This window comes from Anopheles ziemanni, chromosome 3 (genome assembly GCF_943734765.1).
Source record: "Anopheles ziemanni chromosome 3, idAnoZiCoDA_A2_x.2, whole genome shotgun sequence".
Taxonomy (NCBI): Eukaryota; Metazoa; Arthropoda; class Insecta; order Diptera; family Culicidae; genus Anopheles; species Anopheles ziemanni.
The window spans coordinates 33,810,475-33,834,297 of NC_080706.1; the positions used below are offsets into that span (position 1 = coordinate 33,810,475).

Genomic DNA, 23,823 nt, shown 5'->3' on the forward strand with positions numbered 1-23,823 from the left:
AACTTAGTTGAATTTAAACGTTCACGTTCGTGACCTTTGCTGGATTTCCAGAACTTCATTTACGCATCGATCAATCAATCGTCAGTTTGGAACGTTTTTTCGGGCCCTCCATCACGATCGCAGACGCAGCTTTCGATCACGAACTCCAAACGGACGGAGCGATATTGTCGAAAGTAAAACAAAACCTTCGAAAGTTATGCTACATCTGTTAAGGTCAACCCGCGGTAGCAACAAAAGCAGTACCGAGAACAGTGAAATGACCGAAAGGTCGAGAAGAGGTACGATTGGGAAACGTTTCTGACAGAGGCACATTTGCGATGCCAGCCAGATTTTTAATTAAGATAGTCTAATGAGGATCATTTGTCCGGTGTATGCCCCACGCGGTTGATTCCGCTTTTCCAACCGAATGGTAATTATGTATGCGAACATGAATTTTTATCCAATCTGGCACCATTGCGATTTGGCAGATTGAGCGTCAGAAAACGTGGCGGATATTAAATCAAAGCAAACAAGTTTGATAATAATCAAAGTCCCATTCGAAAGTTTAATAATACAAACTCTTGTACAAATTTTGGAGGATAGACGGATTGAATATATCACAAGTATCTGATTGAACTACGATCCGAAAAATTTCAGTTTTTCTAAGCTTCATACTATTTATCTTCAAATAACATGTTGAGGCTAATTATTTTGTTTGAAGTGTGTGTTTGCTAAATATTTCTTTTACAAGTTAATCTACAAACTCTCAATGTTATTGAAAATCCCTAAATTATCAATAAAATTATTCATCAATACCAACTACCAATAAGTTATATTTAGTTATACAACATAGTTTCGATTTAAGAATTAAAAATTCTAACAAAACTCTGGATGGTACATTAAAAAAAAAAAATATGGATCATAAATCATTATATAACAAATAAAAAGAAAGAATGATGAGAATACTCCTGCCTAAAACATTCAGATCGTTTGAATTTTATTCAATTGACCTTTGAACACCAAATTTTAGCCTTTCCAACGCATTTGAATACATCAGAAAATTAAATATTCCAATCACTATCACAAATGTTATGACAAAGGTACACATTTTCACGTCACTCAACAAAACAAAGTTTCTGCAAATATGAGTCCTTTTGATTGAACACTTGTTTATATTATTCACACCAAAACTATTCGAAAACTAGCGCAGGATACACCGCAAACATTAAGGACGAAACGGACTATCATTTGGGCGTTTAGGCACTAACCTTCACTGGATAATTTCAGACGGACGCTGAACAACGGAGGGAAAACCCCTGGGGATGGTTCACAAACTACGGATGCGGTGTTTTTCTCTGTTTGAAAAACCACCTTCTTAGCGTACCGAACCGTGCTTCTGAGCGGAATGATATTCAAATCGTAGCACGGCTTCACTTTTATACCGAAAATGTCGAGCCCGGGGATCGCACTTGGGTCGGCGGCGGCAATTTTCGTGTGAGCACCGAGCCTTTGGCCTCAGTACGAGCCGAGGGTGGGCGATGGAGGGGCTGGCAGGGGGGGGCTGGCTTGCTGGATGGCCGGGCCAGACCTCTTGCGCCCCTTCCGAAACAACGAAACCAGCGCCAACGAACCCCAAGTCACCGATCAAAAAGCGACGAACCGACGCACACCAGCGCAGGCACTCCGGATGGGGTCACATTTTCCCGCCAAGAGGGTTGATTTTTTGTGCCTCCACCTGGTGGTCTGTTGGAGGGGCTCGTGTTCGGTGGCTAGCGAGAACACGACCCGATGAAGACGATTCCACCACCGCCGGCGAGCATAGCGACCACGGCGTCGGCTCATCGTGCTCAGCGTGCCATTATCACGGCAGCATCGGCGGCGCCGGATGAAGATTCACGATGATGCTGCGTCGAGGCTCACTCGCGGGACCGATCGCCAAGCCACCCCCACCCAGAGTCGCCCGAGCGCGGTGGGAAAGGGTGGCCCGGGTGATCGCCTTCTTCATGACTCACATGATGACTCGATGCGGTCGGTGCAATCAGCTGCAAGCATTGTTACGATGCTGCTCGGTGCATCCTCCTGCGTGGAACCCATGGACCATGGGAACGGCGGCCGTTAAGTGACGAGCGCTTCGTGATCCTTTCTCTCACGTGTGCTGTGAGTTGCTGTGACACCAACGATAATCGAGGAAAAAAGACACTACATTCTCCAGGGAACAGCGTGCAACCTCTAGCGAAACCTAATCAACGTAATTTTTGCCGCTTATTTGAAATAAGCTGCGGGAGGTCATTGATTGTTTAACGAAAACGACTAGAAAGAACAAGGTGGCTGTCTTTTGAATAAAAACAATGAATAAAATTCACCACACAAACCACATTAATGATGCATTAGAGAGAGTTGTAAACTTTTTGTTCTTTCATCTTTAATTAAAAGAATTAAAAACATGCATAATTTGTTTTTTTGTTTATTAAATCCTTGACCTACTTTATGTACGTTTTCTAGACAGCACATAATTTATTTGCATTGCTCCTATTTCATGTAAATTTATTGATTTTGATACTTGAATTTACAAGCAAACTATCAATTTAATGTTTTGTTAAAAAGTGTGTTTGCTGCGCCATCCAGTAATAAAATCAGGTTAGTATTTGACATGACTTCCACATGCTCTTTTTCCAAATTATTTGCATCAACATAATAGCGCCTACTCTTGTAAAACCGAACTCTTGTATAACCCATCGTAGAAGCTTCTGTGATGCAATTTTACTAATCGAACAAGCACGTTTACTGGTGTGCCCGAAACATGAACCATTAGTAACGCATAATTGAATCCGAAGAACCGTCCGAAAACATGTTGTTCCACGTTCAATGTTGCCCTTCATATTCTCCCCTGTTCTACCCCACCGTACGCCACCCTGCCAGGCTGTAGTCAAATTGTCTCTAATGGGCATCGGAAATCGGAAGACCTCAAAATTGCGCCCCTTCGAGGGCGTTTAGCTGGAGGGACAGAAACAAAAAGACGGGCTTAAAACAAACCCCAATGTACAGAGTGCGCACAAAAAAACGCGTATCCATCGATCGTCTCGTCCACGTCACAAATCACGTTGATGTAGGGCAGCGGTTCTTCTCTGCAGGTCTGTGGACCACCGGATTTTCAGGGTCACGGTCCCGTACTTAAGCGGTGTTGCCAACTGAGGCGCTATGTCTGGAAGACTTCGCGCGATAGTCCTCATCATATGTTAGGATGCTTGAGCTGTCTTTCACAGGTGAAACCAGTACAAGTTTGATTGATCCTGACTGGTTTATTTTAGGAAGCGAAGGATCAGGTAGATTTGACCTTTTAGTTAATGTATATCAAATCCGAAACGAATCTCCACAGGACTCCATCATATCATTTAGAAAACTCTTTTAATTACTATCGTCTACAAAATACACTTCCGCGTTGGTGATGGACATCCCTTAGTGCCTAAGGTCAAATGTCGAAGCATATCGGACTGGAGACCACGAGCTCTTCTACTTGCACATTCAGTCCAGTACGAAAAGTCTCTCTAAGAAGATGACTAATGGCCGAGCTGATTCCATTGTGCATGAAGCTTGAAACCGGAGTCACAATCCTCATGTCTTGAGGCGGTATGGAACAACTACAACCGACAGAAGTGCAGCGTTTAATGAGATCAATTGTTGGCGATAGGATGTGCGGCATTAGTCGTCTTCAGCCGGGGACACCGTTCTAGAGCGTCCTTTCATTTCGCGCCGGCGCAAACCATCATACTGCCATCATCGATCGTCTGCACATCTCGCCGAGGAGACGAATGCTTCAATTGTTCCACTCCAGTGTCGCTTTGTTTCGGTGCAGAGTTCTTGCGCGCGTGGCTTTTTTTTGCATTTATAGAGTGAGAGGCAGGACCTTCGGCAAAGTTTGTCATGCGCCGCTCGCGCATCCTCAAGTTGTGACATCCGAAAGGACCATCGTCATCGAACGCAGCCTTCTAATCCCAGCCGAGGCGCACTATTAAAGGCAGTTCCTGGTCGGGACCCCGGTCCGTGGGGCCTTGGCAGCGTTGAAGAATTAGGTGCGCACGCTTTCCGAAGGGCCCTCACCGGGGTTTGCACGGTACGTGACATGGCAAAACCGAAACGAGCCACGTGGGCCCACGCGCCATCTGTAGGATGCGCCGTTTTACGGTGGAAAAGGTTCCTTTCGGTGAAGGGAACTCCCGAGCCGGTGACGGGTTTTCTACCGTGACGGTTTAGATGGCGTCAGAAGCAATGTTGTTACGCCGATGATTGCTACATATTACGGGCTGCGACGTTCCGCCACCTCGCGCTGTGAAGCGTTCTAATTAATTCTAATTCTACAATTTGTCACTTCTTTAACCCGTGACGATACGGTACGTTAGGTATGTTAAAATGTAGTTTAAATAATGACTATCGGAGCATTACTTGTGCTTATACCGTAATAAAACCATATGACCTAACAACCACACTTTATGAAATTGTCATAAACCTTGTGTGCCGATCATTAAATCTTTCAAAAATTTCTTGATTATGTTATAAATTCAGATTTAAAAACTTCGAACAGTTATACTTCACACTCTTGCATTTTTTGTTAACAATATTAATCCTAAGCCCTCAAGCTATGTTGGTCAACAATTTTGCTTGAATAACCTGTTTAAAGATTTGGGCGTTTTGAAGTTTTGAAATAAAGGATTTTTACTTTTATAGATTGTATTTTTATTTTTATTAGTTTTTGTATTGTTTTAATCATTCAAGTTGAATCTTCCCATTTAATCTGCCTCTGAAAAAAATACTTCATGTTATCAGCACTCAAAATTATTTCTTTAAAAAATTGCTATACTCAAAAGCGATAAAATAAAACACTATTAAAAGTTTAAGAATCAATGAAACGTATAAAATTACTTGCTCAGCTTGAAATGCCACAAAACGGTAGCAAGAAATTATTCAAACAATGGTTTATTCAATGCAAATCAAATGATTTCATCCCATCATTTAGGATAGCACGTTTTTCTTGTGAATAGTTCATCAAATCGTTCGTATGAATGATTTACCTGGGCTTTTTTTACATTGCAAATGTAAGACAAAGTGATCTTCCGTTTGAAATAATAAAATCGACGATGTTTTCGATTGGAAAAAAACATTCAAATTTTCATCGATGGAGTTGAGTACAGCGGATCTGGTCAATATTGAGGGGGAAATTAAACCCCTGAACATTTCTCTGAAAAGGCCGAGTGGTTCGTGCAGCGTCTCCCACAATGAAGAGCAGTTCCACAATTACCGAGGGTATTTAAACCTACAATTAACTCGTTCCATCTTTCGCCTTCCGGACTATGTAACTGTCCGCACTGTTCGAACATTGTATTAACATTTTAGCAACTGCAACCGTGCCTCCGGGAGTCCATCCAGCGTGCATGCACACTTCCCTTCCCTTTGCATGCACTTACACTTCGGTCCGCCCGAGTTCGAAAGTTCAGCCGTTAGATAACGGTGGGCCGTTGTCATCCGGCCAGGAACAACCAATCGATCGGTTGTTGCCAAATGTTAATTTTTCCTGCCAATACGAGGAAAATGATGCACGACACGCCGACCCGATGGTTCGGCCCTTATTACACGGGCTTTCGTCCGGCATTTCCAATGGCGAGCCTTCGACACCTTTCCTTCCCAGCCCGCGTGCACCTTCCACCGATCACGTGCACTGCATGGAATTGTTAAATGCACCGCAAACACATCGCTGCAAACCGTCACACGCCCCCGTTGAGACTTGAGACATTACGCTACTTCATTCGGGTTGGAAAAGTTGGAGGCTGAGAGAATGAACCCGCAACGTTTGCGATACGCGAGCCAGATGGAGCTCAACCTGATAACTTTGTTGCAGTGGGCCATTCTGTTTTTCGGTCATTTTTTGTCGCTTGAGAAAAAAAACGCATCTGTATCGGCGCACGCTGGGACACGTTTCGTACCGAAAGCGATTTAATGCAATTTTGTGTCCGGACTTGGCGCATCGCAAAAAGCGAAAGGACCCCCAGGTCCAAGGCAACGGCGGGCGCCGAGCGACCGGTATGACGTCTGCCAACTCTAACGCTAACGTCGGACCCTCAAGGTGGTACGCATTGGACGAGTTGCATTTTTGCGGCGCGTTCGAAAAAGGCGCATCTTTGGACTAGTTTTTTGCGGTCAAGTGCTCGCCGAAGTGTGCTCGCCGGCGTTTCCCATGGCACCGCCGAAGATGCGCTTCCATTCTGGTGAACGGCGCCGGCCAGGTTGCCTGTCGGTGGCGTCCGTAACCTCCGCACGTTCGCCCGCACAAAACGCGCCAAGAATTCAATTACTGTCCAGGCAATCGGGCTGAAGAGGCTCGCTCTAGCTGCGCTTATCTGAATGGAACCGTTAATGATAATTGCAATGCTGTCCCTGTGGATGCAAAAGTTCGGCGACGTGACGTTGGTTACGCCGTGGATAATCGAGAGTAAATTAAAAGAGGTTTAATGACAGTTTTTCAGACGCATTGGGCGCATGTTTGGAGCATGTGAAACATGGTCATCAAATCGAATGTCAACGACACGAGTCGCTTGCAAATTGAGCGTTTGTTCGTAACCGCACTTTTAATTTATACGTTGCCCTCGACACTATGCGTAGTCAACCGGCATAAGGTCGTTCTATTCATAAAAATAGACTACCGATGTGACAGATGGATAAGAAATGAGGGATAATTTAATCCACGAGATTACTTTAATCTACATTACCGTCCCCCTTTCTACACGAGAGGTCCATGGTGGATCTGTTTTTCTACTTGCAAGATTACGTAATAAAATTAACAGTAGCAACAGCTGACCATCCGAGATTGACCATATTCACTTTCTCCTTTTTGTTTCTGCAACCACCTTCCATGCTGGCGAAAAGTGACAGTGGTCAGACGGAGAAATATACAACGTGCGGCCGAAACCGTAGGCCCTCCTCCTGTGGCTTATCGCTCCCGTGGGGATAGAAAAGAGGGAAATTAAAAGAAGATGCACCATCAGATATGACCACTGCACGACGAATTGGCGCCACCAGAATATCTAGGGAAAAGGCAATCAATCGAGCCTGTCGCGGTGCAGGTGGTTTGCTGGATGGTTTTCGAAGGTTTTTGCTGCTGGTAATTATGCAAACACGGCCAATCGGGTATCTTTTATCAAACTAATCGGCTACTTTCGCGGAATGCACAGTGCAGTAGGAATATTTCGGATGAAAAATGTTTCTACCATTAGCAAATGATTGGACCTTTATGCTATCGAAGGTAAAAGATGGTTTTTATAAACCGTTCTTTGAGATTTTGTAAAATGTTAACTCCGGAATTAATGACTTATAGATGCGCGAGCTATGGTTATGAAACTCGATTTGCTTACCGAGAAATACAGATTTACAGAGTTTAAAGTTATCCAAATAAGAAACTGAGATTGCCAAATTTAGTTTAGAAAGGCCCACGCTTTCTGCTTATTGAACCCAGCAAAAAAGAGAAGAAAATAGCAAATCTGTACAGAAATTTTTAACAGAGGAGATAACGGTACATTTTATTGATGAAAAATATTGTTTAGAATTAAACAACAAGTGTAAAAAACATAAACAACCAAAATACGGATGGAAAATGCGAATACGGCAAACATTAAATGTATAAGTAAAAACAAATTTTAAATCTAGGAACCAGTTTTTCAATAAAAAGCGATGCCTTTTCAATAAAAAGCGATGGCATATCCATAGAATTAGATAAGTTAATTCGAATAGTACATCCCACTCGATCGTACGGAATCCCCTTCGTATGAGTTACGAAAGGCTCTCAAACTATGAACGTTTTAAATATTTAATGTATTAACCTGTTTTAAAGGAATCATATTCAGATACCCTTTAAAAAATGTGATATACGTAATCTAACAGTAAAGTCTGGTCACAAATATAGCCCCTCAAGTCAACACAAGTTCAACGAGGAAACCACATCAACAAAATCGCGTAATACTTTCGCGATGTCGTGTAGTAAACGCAAAGCTTTCCGAGCTGAATTAAATACCCCTCGGACGAACGGATGGATTAACCGCCAAGTGCGTAACGCTACGTGACACTGGCAGAAGGTCAGCGGAACCGAGTACTACTGACCTATTGGAACAGCGTCTACGTGTAGGCCGTGCACGGGAGGCGCACGGAGTTGAGAGTCCCCGGTACTTGTGAAGACGAACCCTCCCCGAAAGATGCAGACTGAAGAGGCGAAGACGGGGGGGCTGTCGTTAATTGTTTGCAAACATGCTCTGCCACAACTGCGTCACCGGAGTTCGCATATTCGAGCATGAACAACATAACCAATGCGCTTCCCTCACAGGCCATCTTCTTCCGCCCTCCCCGTCCACCATCAAAAGCGTTCGTTAATGGTTCGCAATTAATCATTGATCTCTATTTCAATTTTTTGTAGCCAGTTTTACCTCCCCACTCCCGACACCTTTCCTTACCTCCTCCGACGCCTTTGTTGTCCTCACCGTGAACCGTTTTGTAATCGCAGATATGTAGAGAGAGACAGCAAAACAGCAAGGCTCAGAGCATCTTCCCTTGGCGATGGCTTGCCCGTATCGTATTACAAAGTGTTTCGAAAGAAAAGCACGTCGGCGAAAAGCTGCCCACAGACACGCTTGATCGTCTGAAGCTAAAGACGGTGAGGTTTGGGAGATGTTTTTCCCTTTTTTCTTATTTTCCTACGACCGTAGGTGGTTGTTGGGTTTGCTCGCACGAGGCAGACGGTAGCGATTAAAGCACCGGGTCATAGCATCATAGCATTAACCACGAACCCCATATTATAAAGTTCTGTTTGAGAAGCAAGGTGGAAAGCTTTTGCAGCTCAAACCCCATTTTTCCCCCATTTTCTAAGTTTAACCCTTAAAGCCGGAGGAGCGAAACTGGGCGAACATCTTCGCTCATTAAATTAAGCTTAAAATGATCCCCCGAGGGTCGCAGCATTCAAAGGGTGACGCCCTGGGCGCCGATGGTTACGTTTCCGCATTACGGCGAGACAAAGTGACGTTCCATGGCCTACTCCGACCGTTGCATCATGGCATCATCCTGCGAACTGCAGCCAGTGCAGAACCATTAAGCACGTGATGCACCGTGGAGTCACACCGAGGGTGAAGGTGGCCGAACGGCCGATTGTAATAGTAATAATTAAATCGTTAAAGCCTACCCCTGCACCCCACCGGAGGCACATCGAAATGGACGCAGGTCATGGCGGAAGGCCGATTCGAGAATTGGGTGGCAGCTTGGAGCAGCTTTCTTCGGTACGCTTCAGCGTGTTGTTTTCTCTCACCTCGTTATGGACGGGGCTCGTTTATTTTATTCACCCTCCGTGGCCCGCACACGGTGGGTCGTATGAATGAATTCGGTCGTTGCATAAAACGTTGCTCGTTCCCCAATGTATGTGGCGTGGCGTGGCGTTCGTACGCAACCAATCACGCCGGTCCCGACGCTTCTCCGCGTCCGGTAGGGATATAAAATAAATACGAACGCTTACGCGCGTCAACGTAATGAAAACGGTGCGGTTCCTTTCCGGCAAATGACGGAAGCCGTGGCCAAATGTTCATCCACCGTTTCCCACGGGTTCCTTCCCGCCCTACACCACCCAACGGTTTCCCATCGGGCGCTTCCACACGCTTGTTTCGCTTTTCACTTCATTTCTTCGGCAGTGCTCGCACGTTTTGACGCGTTTCACCAGACGCTCAAAATAATCGTTTAGCTCGGAGGGAACATCACTCTGTATCAACGACCATGGTTGGTGTTCTTTGTGCCGTCTTGCAAGCAGACGTGACGTGTTGTTGGCGTGGGTTTGCTCAATCTGCTCTCCGGTGCACATCGTCCTCACGGCGACAGGTGAATGATAAGTGCATTTATCATCGAAAATGTGTCACTTGCAGCGCCGAACAATGGAAGTGAACGGCATTCCGAGCGGGAACCGTCGCCTCCAACAGGCTCATAAATTCTCCAAGAGCACGACCATTTTGGTACTTAGTGGCCTCCGTTGTATGACGAACTCGTTATCACGAGTATTCTCACGTCGTTGAACAGAATCATTTGAAATATTCTTCTGCTTTGAGTATTGCGTAGTAAATTTTTTACCTCTAAAAATCATTTATCTTTTTCTTGGATTAAACAAATGTTTGTGCGGTAATTGGAAAGATTGTGGATACAAGACTGTGAATACAAGTTTTCTTTTTCTATCAAATCGAAAGCTAACAAGCTGTTGTCTTATCAAACGAAACAATCAAAGCTGGCACAAACTTACCCGGTCCATTTCGGAGCACCCGGCCTACCAACAGACGAGGTGGCCGAGAGGTTAAGGCGTTGGACTGCTAATCCAATGTGCTCTGCACGCGTGGGTTCGAATCCCATCCTCGTCGGTTTATAAAAGTATTTTTTGATATTTATACTGAAGCTTCCTATTAAGGAAAAAATAAAGTACAGGTTTGAGATTGCAATTTCACAACTAGAAATGATTCGTTTTCCATTTGAAGTACAGCTGAAGGTTCAAAAGAAATGAATATCATGGGAACCTTCACATCTATCATCATCATCATCGCCGGTGGATCATGCATGTTTGTTTCGATTGAATGTGATTGTGTTTTAATAGGCTGGTTACTAATCATCATCAAGCGAGTACGGGATCGGTAAAAGAGAAAGAATCGAATTTATTTTCAACCAGAAGTGTCCAACACAAATTTAAATCGTTTACAACAATTTATCAATCGTTTATCAATCGTTTATCAATCAATCAATCGTTTATCAATTTATGTAAGTACTATTACTATAAATGGGATCGGTAAACGACAACGAATCAAATTTATTCTAGCTAGAAGTACCCCACACACATCAGAAGGAACTTGTCGGTTTAACACGGTGTCGATAGTTCGTTAACACCGTTCGAAGACTTTAACCATGGTTTTCTGGGTGGTTTTTGTTCATTTCAATAATAGTTGACAACCGTAGAGGGTTCGACACTCCAGCAGCAGGTCAAACAGATCACATATCACATAAAGACCATGTGCAATCACGCCATGTGCAATTGTGATGGCACCGGCGAAGCAAATCCGTTTCAACACCAACCAATAGACCGATGTCAATCGAACCGGTCAGTTCATTTGTTCCACTCTCCACTGCCGATCCCGAGTCCCGGGGAAGGACGGGAATGCTGGTGTTGGTGGTGGCAGGAGGACACAGAGGACTACTACGTCTTTTCCTAAACGTATTCACCATTAGCTAATCGTAAAGCGTTTGTACGACATCGGTTCGGTGGATGGTTGGAAGGATGCCTCATCTGCCGTTGGTTCTCTCGTTCTCGGTCGATTGCTTTACACAACGCAACGACAACACCACGCCAACCCAACGTAGGATGATGTGCCAGCAGCATACCAGAAAACCCGCCACGGGGCCCGATGAGCGGCGCACGATTAGAGGCGAGATAAAATAAGCCATAATTAGGGGGCTAACACGATTTTGCGACAAATCTTGCCTCTCACATTTTCCGGCCTTTACCCCCGGAGGAGTAGCGGGAGGGGGGGAGGGATGACGCTCACTTTGCGTGGCATTGTCGCACTGCCAGTGCGGCCGTTTTTCCTCCCCGCCGCGTACAATCTTCTCGCGATCTCGCCAAAACTCCAAGTGGCAGAATCAAGATGTCATATGCACAATTGTGCACGTTCCGTCGGTTCATTTGGTTGGGAAAATGGGTGGAAAAACTTCACGGCTTAGGCCTCCCTTCTTCTCGGCAGGGTTGGTCTTTCCATGGGTGGATTGTTGTCCGTCTACGTGTTGTGGTTTTCAGATTTAGTTTGTTTCTTTCATTGAATGAAAATGTTACCTTTTTCGTCTCACCTCACCCCAAATTACAGCGGTAACATATGAATTTTACGTTTTGGTCAGTGGATCAAGAATGACATAAATGTTTAATGTTATTATTTACTTCAATAAATTTACCAGCTATTATTTTCTAAAATAAATCTCATCACCAAAATTATCTAAACTACATCTAAATAATATTCTGAACTACTTCACTTAGAAGCGTTCTCCACACGTCAACTTTGACGGATGAAACTGGAACTGGTTTTAAATGGTCCCGGCTAAAATTGTGGCCTACTGAGAACGGCACACACCAATCATCCCTCTACACCCACACACGTAGCACCAGCACCCGGCGGTTTCCTTGGCACCGGCTGGCCGAGGGTTAAAAGTGAATGTAAAATCTTCAGACATGTGTAGTTCGCTTCCTTGGGATCGTTTGCCTGCGCCCAGCCGCCTTTCGCTCCGGCGCACTTTCGTGCGAACCGTTTCGCGCATCATAATCGCGATGAGGACCGCGACACCGTTTCAAGTTCACGTGGTAAAAGGCATCGGCACAACAACAATCCATCCGATTGAACGATCTGAACATGCAGATGTGATGATGAGGTAGATTAGTGGCCGAAGGAAGGGTGCCAGGTGCTTAGATTTGAATGCCTTTGAAGATGTTCGGCGGGCAGTGACAAATTCAGTGATGGATTGGTTTTGCCGATGCAGGAAGTGAGGGACAATTTTTCAACCATCTGTCAAACGCTAGACAGGTGAATAATTTGTTGCGTCCATCTTTGTGCATGGTTTTCCGCAAGGCGGTGGAGAAACTTCTTCTTTTCCCAATTTGGTTCCAAATGGGTGAACTCTGAAGCAATAAATTTGTTTAAGCTATTGATTTAGCTTCCAGTTATAATTGCATCGAGGGAATTATGCCGTTAAAAAGGTATAAACAATAAATCAATATAAAGTTATTTTTGTATAATTCTTAATAAAAACTGAACAGAATTAACATGTGTACAAAGTGATATAATTATGTAATAAGGAACTGATTATCATATACATTTGTTTTTTCATTCATTTATAATTAGTTTGCTCAGACAGATTTTTTTAATGAAATAATGACGATTTTTTGATGACATTAAATGTAAGAATGTCCCTTGGAGCAGTCTTTCCATGAAAGGTCCCCAGAGAGTGGGATTTCGTATGGGGATGTCGTTTTTTAGTCCGGAACCCATAATAATAAATAAATAAATGTAAGAATAAATTTTCGTAATTTTTAACACATCCTTTCTATGTTTTGTATTTGATATTGACTGAAAAATTTAATTTCTCAAATAATTAACAAATCCGTTTCAGAAAAAGAAAACGCAAGGTCAGCAGGAAACGAATCAAACAATCATGTAGCCATTATGCGACGCTTGACATAAAACATGTCTCCCAGGTGTACCGTTTAGGCTGGCAGGTTTTTACTGCATTTGGCCTGGTGAATAAACGACCGCTATCGATGCTAATGTCGATGGCGATATGACGGCGATGACTGAAACAACGGGTACATGCCCGCTGGCTTAGGCTAGAGATTATGTTTTGCTAATCGGTTGCGCCCACCGTATGCATACGTTTTAACACAAACACACTAAAAGCATGTTGTTTCCGAAACGTCCCCTTCACACGTCTCTAAAGCAACTCGCTTGAGGCATGGGAAAAGAAGCCTGCGGTGGAAGGGTGTTGGCGGGGTGGTCGGAATAGAAGATAATCTGTTCAATTATTTAAATTTCAATTGTTGCTTTTCTTTAGCTTCAGCCGCTTGTTCTACGGAAGGTTGCTGGATGGTTCAGCATCGCAAACATTGTGGCCATGCAAAATAAGCCATATCGCAAAACCGGAGGAGAGTGGATGCAGCGAATAAAAACAGCAACCGAAAACAGCAAACCACCCGCCGGCGGCCATCTCGCGCCTCTTGCGACATTCTTTTCGGTTTCGGTCTCCACCAAACAGCTCGTTCTTTGCGCAAGATGCTCTGCACCGCACGCCCCGACGAGATTCTGCCGAGATTTCGGACGAATCGGTTTGATTTTTCGCAGCTCACTGGGCACCGCAGTGCATTGTTGACCCGGGGAAAATTCTGCTACCAGTCCAATGGCCGGGCACTAACCTGAAACTATCTGATTAAATATAAATATAACACTGATGAAACGTGTGCACCACTTTGCCCAACTCCGCCGCTTTTCTCCGCTTCCACAACAATCCAATTCTCTGCCAGTCGAAGCGATGTTGCAGATAACAGTTGTTGGGTGGGTTTTGATGGCTGGCACCCCCCTCTCGAACCGCCTTGCGTTGGCATGCCATTTTTGTAACGGCTTTTCGACACTTTCGTTCCAGTTCGATGCTATCGACGGCGGGAAACGTTTGTTCGCAGCCGGTTGAAGGTGTGGAGTTTTTGCACGTTTGGCGAAAAAATTTGTATTTCAACAAGTTCCCAGCCGGGAAGAGGAACAAGCCCGGGTACGGCTTGTGGTGAGATAAATTTAGTAATCGGATTAGATTAGAATAGGAAACGATGCTTTGCTTAAGGAACATGCAACAATGTGATTTGCAAACAAAGATTCAGAAGATCTCTTGTGACTAAACGTTTAAAACATAAAGAAGCACAAAAATATATTTTATAATTTTTTTCCTTCCAAATTGTTCAGCTGTTGGAATGTGCGAAAATTATAATTCCTAGAACTTCGCCCCAAACTCCAACCCTTTCACCTCACATTTTATGTAGCCCCTTATCACCTCCATAAATGTCGATGGCAGCACGTGCCACAAAATGCACAAAACTTGAATGCATTCGCATGCAGCACGCAGGCCAATAAGAGAATATCGAGCTTTTTCTTCAACGTACCTCAGCGGCAGTTACCTCAGTCACGCAAATTAAGTGATTTTATAGCACCATCCGCTGTTCGCGCTAAGTGGTACACAATTTATGGACCCGCCAAACGGTCATTAGGTGCCTAACGATGGCTCAGATTTTCGTTTTTCTTTTCATCTTCAATTAACCGACTGCACGTGCAACGTCGGGCCAACGTCTTTGGAAGTAGTTCATGCATTTACTTTTGATTTTATTGCATCCTCTTTGTACTGAGAACGATCCACGAAGGTTACTACACAACATTTAAAAAAGATTGAACGATGCATAAATAAATCAATGACTTATGCGAATTATCCTTTCAACAGTTCATTTAATTTTTCCAAAACTCAAGTACAATCGCTTTGTAGAAAAAAAAGGAATGTAATAAGAGTATCCTCTCACAACCTACTCCGTATTGCATAGCTAATGCTAGTGAAAGGAATCCAAATGTGTTCGATCCAGCACCGGATGGACATCGAATCTTCTGTGCAGCATATTTTATTGCCCCAACTTAGTTCTGCTATATTTGCTCGACACACCTCCAGCCACCTTTCACTTAAAGGCATGCCGAAACATTACAACTGATGCTACGATGAAAAGCAAATTGATTCGAGCACCGATAATTATTTGCATCCCAAACACGACCCGCTCCGGTGGCAATTCGTAATGACCGGGTTGCCCGGGGATCGGGGCTGGTCATCCGATCGGAATGGCCAAACCATCCATTTACGATATTTCGATGACCAATTGCGAACGGCGGCTCGAAATTGTGAGCAAGGTTTACTCCTTCGCAGACGTGTTTCATAACGTGTTCGAGCTTTGACGAGTCTTTTGAAGTACGCTTCGGGAAACGCAAATATGTATAGCAAAGGAAGGGGTTTCGTCTGTGTAGGAACTGAACAACTGTATTGTCTTAGATAATATTTCATTTGGTGACACAAAATAAGTTGTCTAAGTTCTGTAGTACAGAACTCACTTCCACAAGCAAACCAAATCGTCATAAAAAATCATGATGAGTCATAGATATTCTGCATGGCGGAGGCACACTAACTAACCGCACTTCGAGCACTCAAAGGTATCTAAACACCCCTTGCGGCGAAAGGTGCTTGACGCTTGGATACAATAAAACGGTTAGCAATCCGCCCTTAATGACGCCAGCACGATCTGCATCGATCAATGACAGAGCCTGGCAATTTGGACTCCGAATTGGTCTGCCAGAAGCCATTCTCCAGTCAGAATATCACAGGAAGCCATCCTTCCCAACATGCTTTGGATGGGGTTGAGCATCGCCCTCAAGCCTGAAGGCTTAAGAATTAAGAAGACAAGAAACAGGCGGTACGAAACAACCTGCAAAACCTACAACCGGCAGCTATCGTTAGTGTACCATCTGATCATCATTATCGAGGAGATACCAGAAGATCGGCGCGATGCGATCAACATTAATCATCTGCACGAAATCGGGCATCCTCGAGGGGGAATGGATTCGCCAGTTTTCTGCATACACTCTGCTCGGTGCATCGATTATCTAACCTCCGGCTGGCGCATCGTCCTATGCAGGTGGCCTCGGTGAAAAAAATGAGGCATTTCGGGGGAAAAAGTGTGGCTCGACATTACAGCTAATGCTGCCATAAACACGACTCCAATCGATGGGAGAATTGAACTGTCACGCAGTACCAACTAGATAATCTCGGCAACATGAGACGCCCATTGACCTCTGCCATTGCTGTTCCTCCGGGCCGTACTTGCGGGAAGAGATTAGCGATTGGTATCATAAAAAGCCATCACTTGAAAGGCGACGATCGATGAGCCGGCGATCCCAATCCTTCCCGCCGCAATAACCTTGACCGCAAAGCCGATCGTGCAAAACAACGGACCGGGGACGGGTCAACAGCGAAAGTGGCTCGGCCTTGCGGCATGGACCCGACGAGATGGATAAAACGATAATTCCTTGTGTCATTGCTCAGGGACGGCACGTGCTTGAACTCGTTGAGACGTCCGAATATTCCATTTGTATATTGAACGAGTGACCATTGGACCATATGGAACTCAGTAGTGGTCTGCAGACCTCCAAGTACTCGTCCAAGTTGTTGTTTGACGGGTCGCATAATCGATTATCGATCGCCTCCTCGAAACGTTGGTGTTTTTCGAGCACCACTCACGAGCCTTTTTTTGACAACGGCGATCAGCTGCTCGAGAGTGTTGTAAAACAATGTGAACCCAAACAACCAAAATGTCCAACGGTAAAGAGGCAAGCTTGCCCAAAAATAGCAATGACGCACTCGTGGTTCGATGAATTAATGAGCCGAGAATGTGCAAATCTTGACGTTGCTCGACTTATTCCCCGGCGTGACCTCACACGATGGGAGTCGTAAGAAAATTCACCAGCAACGAATGAAAGTGCACTGTTCGCTGTGTGCAGTGAGGATTTATGTTCACCAAAGGTGTTGGCCATATTTGGGAAAAGATGACGCTTCATGGAGGCGCCTGAAGCAAGTGAAGTGTACTTAGTGAACACACCGCTAGCGACGCTGAAACGGTGCACGTGAAGCCGTTTCGAACGGGGCTAATAAATTCTGAATTATGTTTTAAAAATGAAAGTAAATGAAGGCTGCGGCGGGATTGCTGCCGGTGGAACATCAGAAGAAATCAGGTACGGGTACCGATTGCCACCAGAACCGTTCACTGACTACAGTAACGTATTCATTAGTGGCTGATGTTAACCAAAGTAAATAAGGGCAACTTTTATCAAGTGATATCTTTGAACCATCTACGATGCATTGCATTTAAAGTTTCTTGACATGCAAAGGAATAGCAAGGATTTGCTTCAATGCTTCAAACTACACACTAGATTATAATCAAATTTCATCAAATCTTTCAAAAAACCGTCAAAAATCACGAAATAACAGTAGAACAATTGGTTGTAAAGAAAATAACAAATAAATTAGAGCTGCCAATTTCAGAGCAATAACGCAATAATTAACAAAGCGAATGTGTTAATTTCAATACAATGACCACTAATAAATCATTTGTTTCCAAAAAGGCTCGAAAGTAAACGAAAATTGAAGGTTATAGCTGTTCAACACGGCTTTTAAATTCCTTCAATTGTTGATGCAGTTATAGTTCACATTCTAATACAAATTTGTTGAAAACCTCTACGTCGATATTGGTTACTTTATTTACGTGCATTTTAAATTTGTGTACAGTTTAGTGTTGCACAATTGTTGAAATGAATCCGTCTTAAATGAATGAGTACGAAACGTACAAAATTAACTCAAGAACATACGATAAATTGCTAATATAATACTTTCTCGATAAACCTCCATTACTCAACAGCAAATGCTGGGACAACCACTGTAAGCTCATCTCTATCATCTCTGGTGATAGTCGCACTGTAAGCCAACGGCTGTACCTGTGTTCGTTGGTCGGCCGGTACAAAGATTTAAACCTTCCTACCAAACACCGTTGCCAAGCACCATTTACCGTTCTGTGGCCCTTGTCTAGCTGGTCGTCCTCATTAGAGTGCCACGATTTGGTTTCATTTCGTGCTCCTTTCTCATCGGAGCATTATGAATGTATGCACTCCGACAAGAATCCTTCAGCCTCCCCCCCCACCCTTTGCCAGCGTCAGCCAGTTTGCCGTAGTGTCGTCATTGCTAACGCCGCATCGGGCGAAGGTACGTGCCATCATTTCATCACCTTGGCGAAACCTCCGCTGCAGCTGTCGGTTTATCCAAAATATCTCATCTCAAAGCGGTAGATGGAAGATCCAGCAGTTCGTTCACAGCTACAGCTAATCGCCGTCAAACTTCCAATTGCTTTGAAACGGGTTCGAGGGTATTTGTCGTACTTGGGCACACATATCTGCCCGTGTGGATCAATAATAAGCTTGATGATGTGGCTCCAATTTGGTCAAGCGACGAGCGGACGGGTGGATTAGCACCATCACCCGATACGGCACCGCGATCTGGGTGCTCCGTTTTGGTTTGAAAATCGAATTAGAAAACCCAATCATGCAATGATGACAACGTGGACTACGGAGGACAAGTAATTCAGAGATGCAGAGTCACCCGCCGACTCTAAAGAAAACAGTGTTAATATTAACAGACATAAGAAAAAGACCATATAGAATTTCAGCAACCGACCCTGAAGTGTTTAAGCGAACTGGATTTCTACATCAATCTGACCTGCGGATCTAACCCGCACGGAGCAGCTGACCTTTAACCGTGAGTTGGCTTCACCTCACCAAAGCCGCAACCAAAAATAAAGCATTTCGCACAGATCGGATCAAGTTTCGTCGCGACCGACACCGACCAAGCCAAGCACCGGCGCGAGGTGGAGGCGTCCGAAAGAGGCCTTCACCCGGGGGATATAAATGGCAAAACTGAAACAGATTACATTTGCGAGATACGGCACGAGAAAACCCGTCCACCCGCCGAGGAGGAAGACTAATTTTCTCACCCGATCGAGCTGGGTGTTCGCAGTTTTGATCATCATCCGTCAAGCCGAAGGGCAGCCGAAGGAGTTTATGAACAACATACAGCTTCACCTTTCCTAGGTAGCCGGGGCGTCACACGATACCTTAACGGGGGGAGGAGGATGACTGTCACCATTCCTATGACAGTGAAGTGTTGCACATAGCGGGATAAACGGTACACTTTAGCGTAAAGGATAAGATTCTTGGTGGCTGGTGAATAATAAATGCCGTTGACCTAGTTTTGCCTATGTGGAAATAGTTTTAATCTCTGTTAGTGTGGAACATACCGTTGTTCCCGTAGAGCAGAAGGTTCCTAACTAGAACGCTAGAAGAAGCTACTACGCTGTCCATGAACAGGATTTTCCTTTTGTAAAAAATCTGACTACTCGGTGTCGTAGACACATGTCAAACAAAAAAAACCCAATCGCCTCACACAATCATGGCGCGCCAAACCGAAAGACGGTGTCATGATAAATCGTGTGTGAAATAAAATCTGGCCGGACCGCGCATCTAAACCCCGTGCTTTCTAAACGTCGCAAGAATTGGATAATCATCCTGATCGATTTTTGCTCCGGATTCACACATGTTTTTTCCCCAGTTTTGCGTTCCCGGAAAGGGACGATACGCCATTCGCAAGGGTCGACGTGTGTGGCGTTTCGGTCTCTTGGGAAAACGCCACGCCTTTTCCACGGAAGTTACACACCACTTTACCATCGCCTGGGGTGGTGCGGAAGGGTAGAAGATGGTGGAGGGGGAACAATTGGAACTCCACCTCCACCAGCTTGGACAGATTCGGTCTGAGAAGAGCTCCGGGTTTGGCAACGGCTCGGGAAACTGCTTGTCTGCTTTTTTCATTGTGAACTCCTGGACATTCCTCTACAGAAGGATTGGAATAAGTGCTTGAGGATTACGCCACACCACACACACACACATACACGCGCGTACGCTCAGAACCAAAAGAATCACAAACACATGCGTTTACTTAGGAAACACGTGTCGGTGTGGGAACGTGTGAGTAGCGGGCCCTTGCTAGGTGGATTAGAGCTTTTCCTCGTGGAGGTCAACGAAAAGTCACCGACTTGTGAGAGCATTGGATTCGATGCGCCTTCAAATTCCGTTACATAAGTAAGAGCCCTCCGAAACCGGACGCAGGAGATTACCGTTACGATATTTCCTTTTCGACGCAACCACTACCAACGAAGCCTCAGCAGGACACCCACACACAAATGGGATCATGAATGGTAGTAATAACATTTTGAGAAGAAAATCCTCCACTGGCGAGAGCGTAAGGATGCTCTCCACGAAACGGCCGCCTGTGGCGTGGTGAGTTTCGTACGTTCTAACCAGAATTCACCACACGTTCCCGGTGTAGAGTATGGAAAAATGTGCGACTGAAAGAAAAGCACACATGGCATGGCACAGAAATGCGAACATGAATGAAAATCATGGCCGACTTGAACGGAACATTCGAATCTTCGGGAAAAAGAAACCGAAGAAAAGAAAAGTGTTTTCGATGTGAGAAGACAAGGCAGAAAAAGAAAACGAAAATAAAATAAAATAATAAACAACTTTACGACGATGGAAAGGATTTTCGGAGCTCCCGTGGGGAAAGTGTGTGAGTGTGTGTTTGTTTTTTTTTTAGTACTCTAACGCACCCGAAAGCTTTACGACGGGATGGAAAATTAAATTTACAGCCAACACTTCTGCACTTGCTCGTTTGGGCAGAAGACGGCTGAGTTGGGGTCAAAGAGCGCCGCCATTTTTCGGCTGGGATAATTTATGACCAAAGTTTTTCCTACCCCTCCCCCCTCCCCCCCCCACTCTCCCAACACCCCTCCTCACTCTCCTGCTTCCGGATGGGAATCCTTCGTGTGGGTGGTTGAAAAATGTGGTTCACTGGTTGGTTGGCCGCCGGAAAACTCTGACTCGAATGTTCGGAGCTGGCTTGGGAGTGGAGGAAAAGGACCCGGTTGGCCAACCTTTGACGTGCCTTTCGTCGAGCGAGCGTGATGAATACTTTCCTGTTCCGTTGCGGTGGTTGCCCCAATTCAATCGTAGGAGGAGAGGGGCGGTCCATCTTCCGTGGATAAGAAGTTGCACCAAAAACAGGCGCTTCAACAACACGATAAGCAAAGCACACAACAACTTTTTATCGTTTTCGGCATCATTTTTCCTTCCTTTTTTCGATGTTGTATGACGTAATGGTGACGCAAAAACATAAAAAGGCCGACATTGACAACAGAATTTTGCTCTTTGGTCTACAACCAACTTCCTATGATGCGACGACAAAAGCGAGGAAACCTTACAAACGGTCACACCTGATGTACATACGCACTTTACGATGTCGTGATGAATTTTTCTACACGCATTTCCACACACTTCCGTTCCATGGCCAAGAATCGATCGCATAGACGCTTTCCCGGACGGGAAAATTGGAGTATACCTGGGGGGGACAGAGCCTTACCTTACCTAACCTTACCTGTGGTGATGATGCGTGTCAGCACGTTGCGAACGTCTATCGGTCACATGGCACGGTTTCGGACAATTTTCCTCCCCAGCTGGAGTCCATTTCCGATAAGCCTATTTCGGTTTTTGGCTTGGCAGATCACCGTGGGTTTTTCCTGTTCGTTGTTTTATTTGTTTTTTTTTCGCTTCGTTTGCTCGCCAGGCTCGGTGAAGGTCATAACTCGAGGGAAAAGAGATAGTGCGAGTGTGTCGAAACAGATGAAAAGTAAAAAGCAGCGCCATAATGTTACGCCATCAAAACCGTGCGGTGCGTGTCTGCGTGCCTCTCGCGGGAATGTTCTGCCCGAAGCGTGGAAAGGCGAACTGTTGCTAGCATCTATCGCCGTCGGCTTATTTGAAGTCGTTCGGATGAAGCATGAAAGAATGCTTAAAAATAGAATGAAAGGAAAAAGTGAAAGTAAAACATATAAAACAAACTGAAGGAAACGATATTGTGCGAAATTTCGCAAACCCGGGACGTCCCGGGACGATGATGAAATATTTCATGAGTTCAGACTCTCGGATGAAAGTCGTAAATTGTAGAGATTATTTTTATTATCAATGTCGCAATAGAGCTCCGTTCACCGAAGCGTGCACTATAGTATACATTATATTTATTAAAATTACAACCTTTCATGCATCATCATTGCTTTTGCAACCTTGAATAGCAGACCATAAATCTACCAATGAGGCCATATGGAAAATTTAGCCCAACAACACCACTAAAATTCGGAAAGACAGTGCAGCTTCATATTTGATGAATGTTCACCAATCAAATGGTAAATGATACCATTTTCAGCATCATATTCTCAACGTAGCAAAACCGAAAAAAGAAGAAGAAGAAGTAGTAAGTAAGAAAAAAAAGTAGAGATATATCTTCCGTTCGTGGTCTTCCCGTTGTTTGCCCGGCTTGGGATTGATAAATGAAGGCAGGAAAGAATTTTCCCCCCGAGAAGCCAATTTTCGCCCCAACGACGTGATCGTTTTTAGCAATGGACCAAATAAAAATAATAAGAAACTTATCACAGAACGAGTACCCAAAATAAACTCGAAGGATCCGGCACTCTCGAGGGATCGGATCACAGTTCCTAAACATTTTCGATGCTTTCTTAGGAAACTTTTCTAAATTATCTATTGCCACTGGGAGTGGTTTTTCCGAAATAAAAGCTCCCGATGCTGGTTGACAAATGAATCCAGACAGCCTTATCTGTGGTGTCCCGTGCCGGAACAAACACACCAACCGCACAACCGACAGTGACAGTTCCTGAACACACGGTTGCTTCGAGGGATCTCTCTGGGGGAATCCGTTTCTGCATCACCGCATCCGGATGCAACGATGCAGCGTCAAGAGGGCTACCGGCTGGAGTGCACTTCACTTGCAGTGCCATCACACGGGTACACCGCGGCTTGGGTGATAGAAAAATGTCACCGAGTCACCGTATGTGCCGGCGGAGCGTGAGCAAATGAAAATGTCCGTACTGTTTTTCCATCCACTATTTATTTCCTTACTTAGCAACGGAACATTGGACCTTGGCATAAATGAAGAGATAAACTCCTGTAACATGTAAGCAAATAAAGATAAATTGGTTCATCAGATAAAATGAAACAATTGTTCGAAGTTGTTTGGCGTTGAACATTGTTTAATGTTCTTGTAAACATTTGCTTTCAAAAACAAATATCAATCTAATGAGGTTGAAGGAGATGTTATTGTTTTACACCTTTTCCAAACAAATGTATTGTTCAAATAGTCTAATGGATCTATTTGGTTTGATGATTCATTACTGATTGATTTGTTAAAAATCGTTTTTAACATTTATTTATTCAATTTCCTTTCATTTTCAAATCTTTTTCAAATTACAATCAATCGGTACAATTTTTTAAACTACTACTTTTAAACTAGTTTTGCTTGATGTGCTCATTTACTTGATGTGATCATTTACAATTTAAAGCTAGAAACAGTTTTGGAAAAAAATTAACACATCTCGTTCCATGTCATGGGAACGAATGGGAATTCCCGACCACGAGGAAAATTTTTCCTCGGGACAAAACTAGATGGAATGGTGTTTTGTTTTTAGACAAATTCTCATTAAACACGTGGTAGCCGCGGTTGCCGCTAGTCGATCAA

General features: G+C 44.4%; 1 non-coding gene across 1 annotated transcript; it reads left to right on the plus strand.

The window, feature by feature from the left end:
• The first annotated feature begins 10,318 nt into the window (after positions 1-10,318).
• On the plus strand, positions 10,319-10,400 carry Trnas-gcu (transfer RNA serine (anticodon GCU)). The gene has a single exon. It is a non-coding gene; the product is annotated as a tRNA-Ser (tRNA).
• Positions 10,401-23,823: the final 13,423 nt, after the last annotated feature.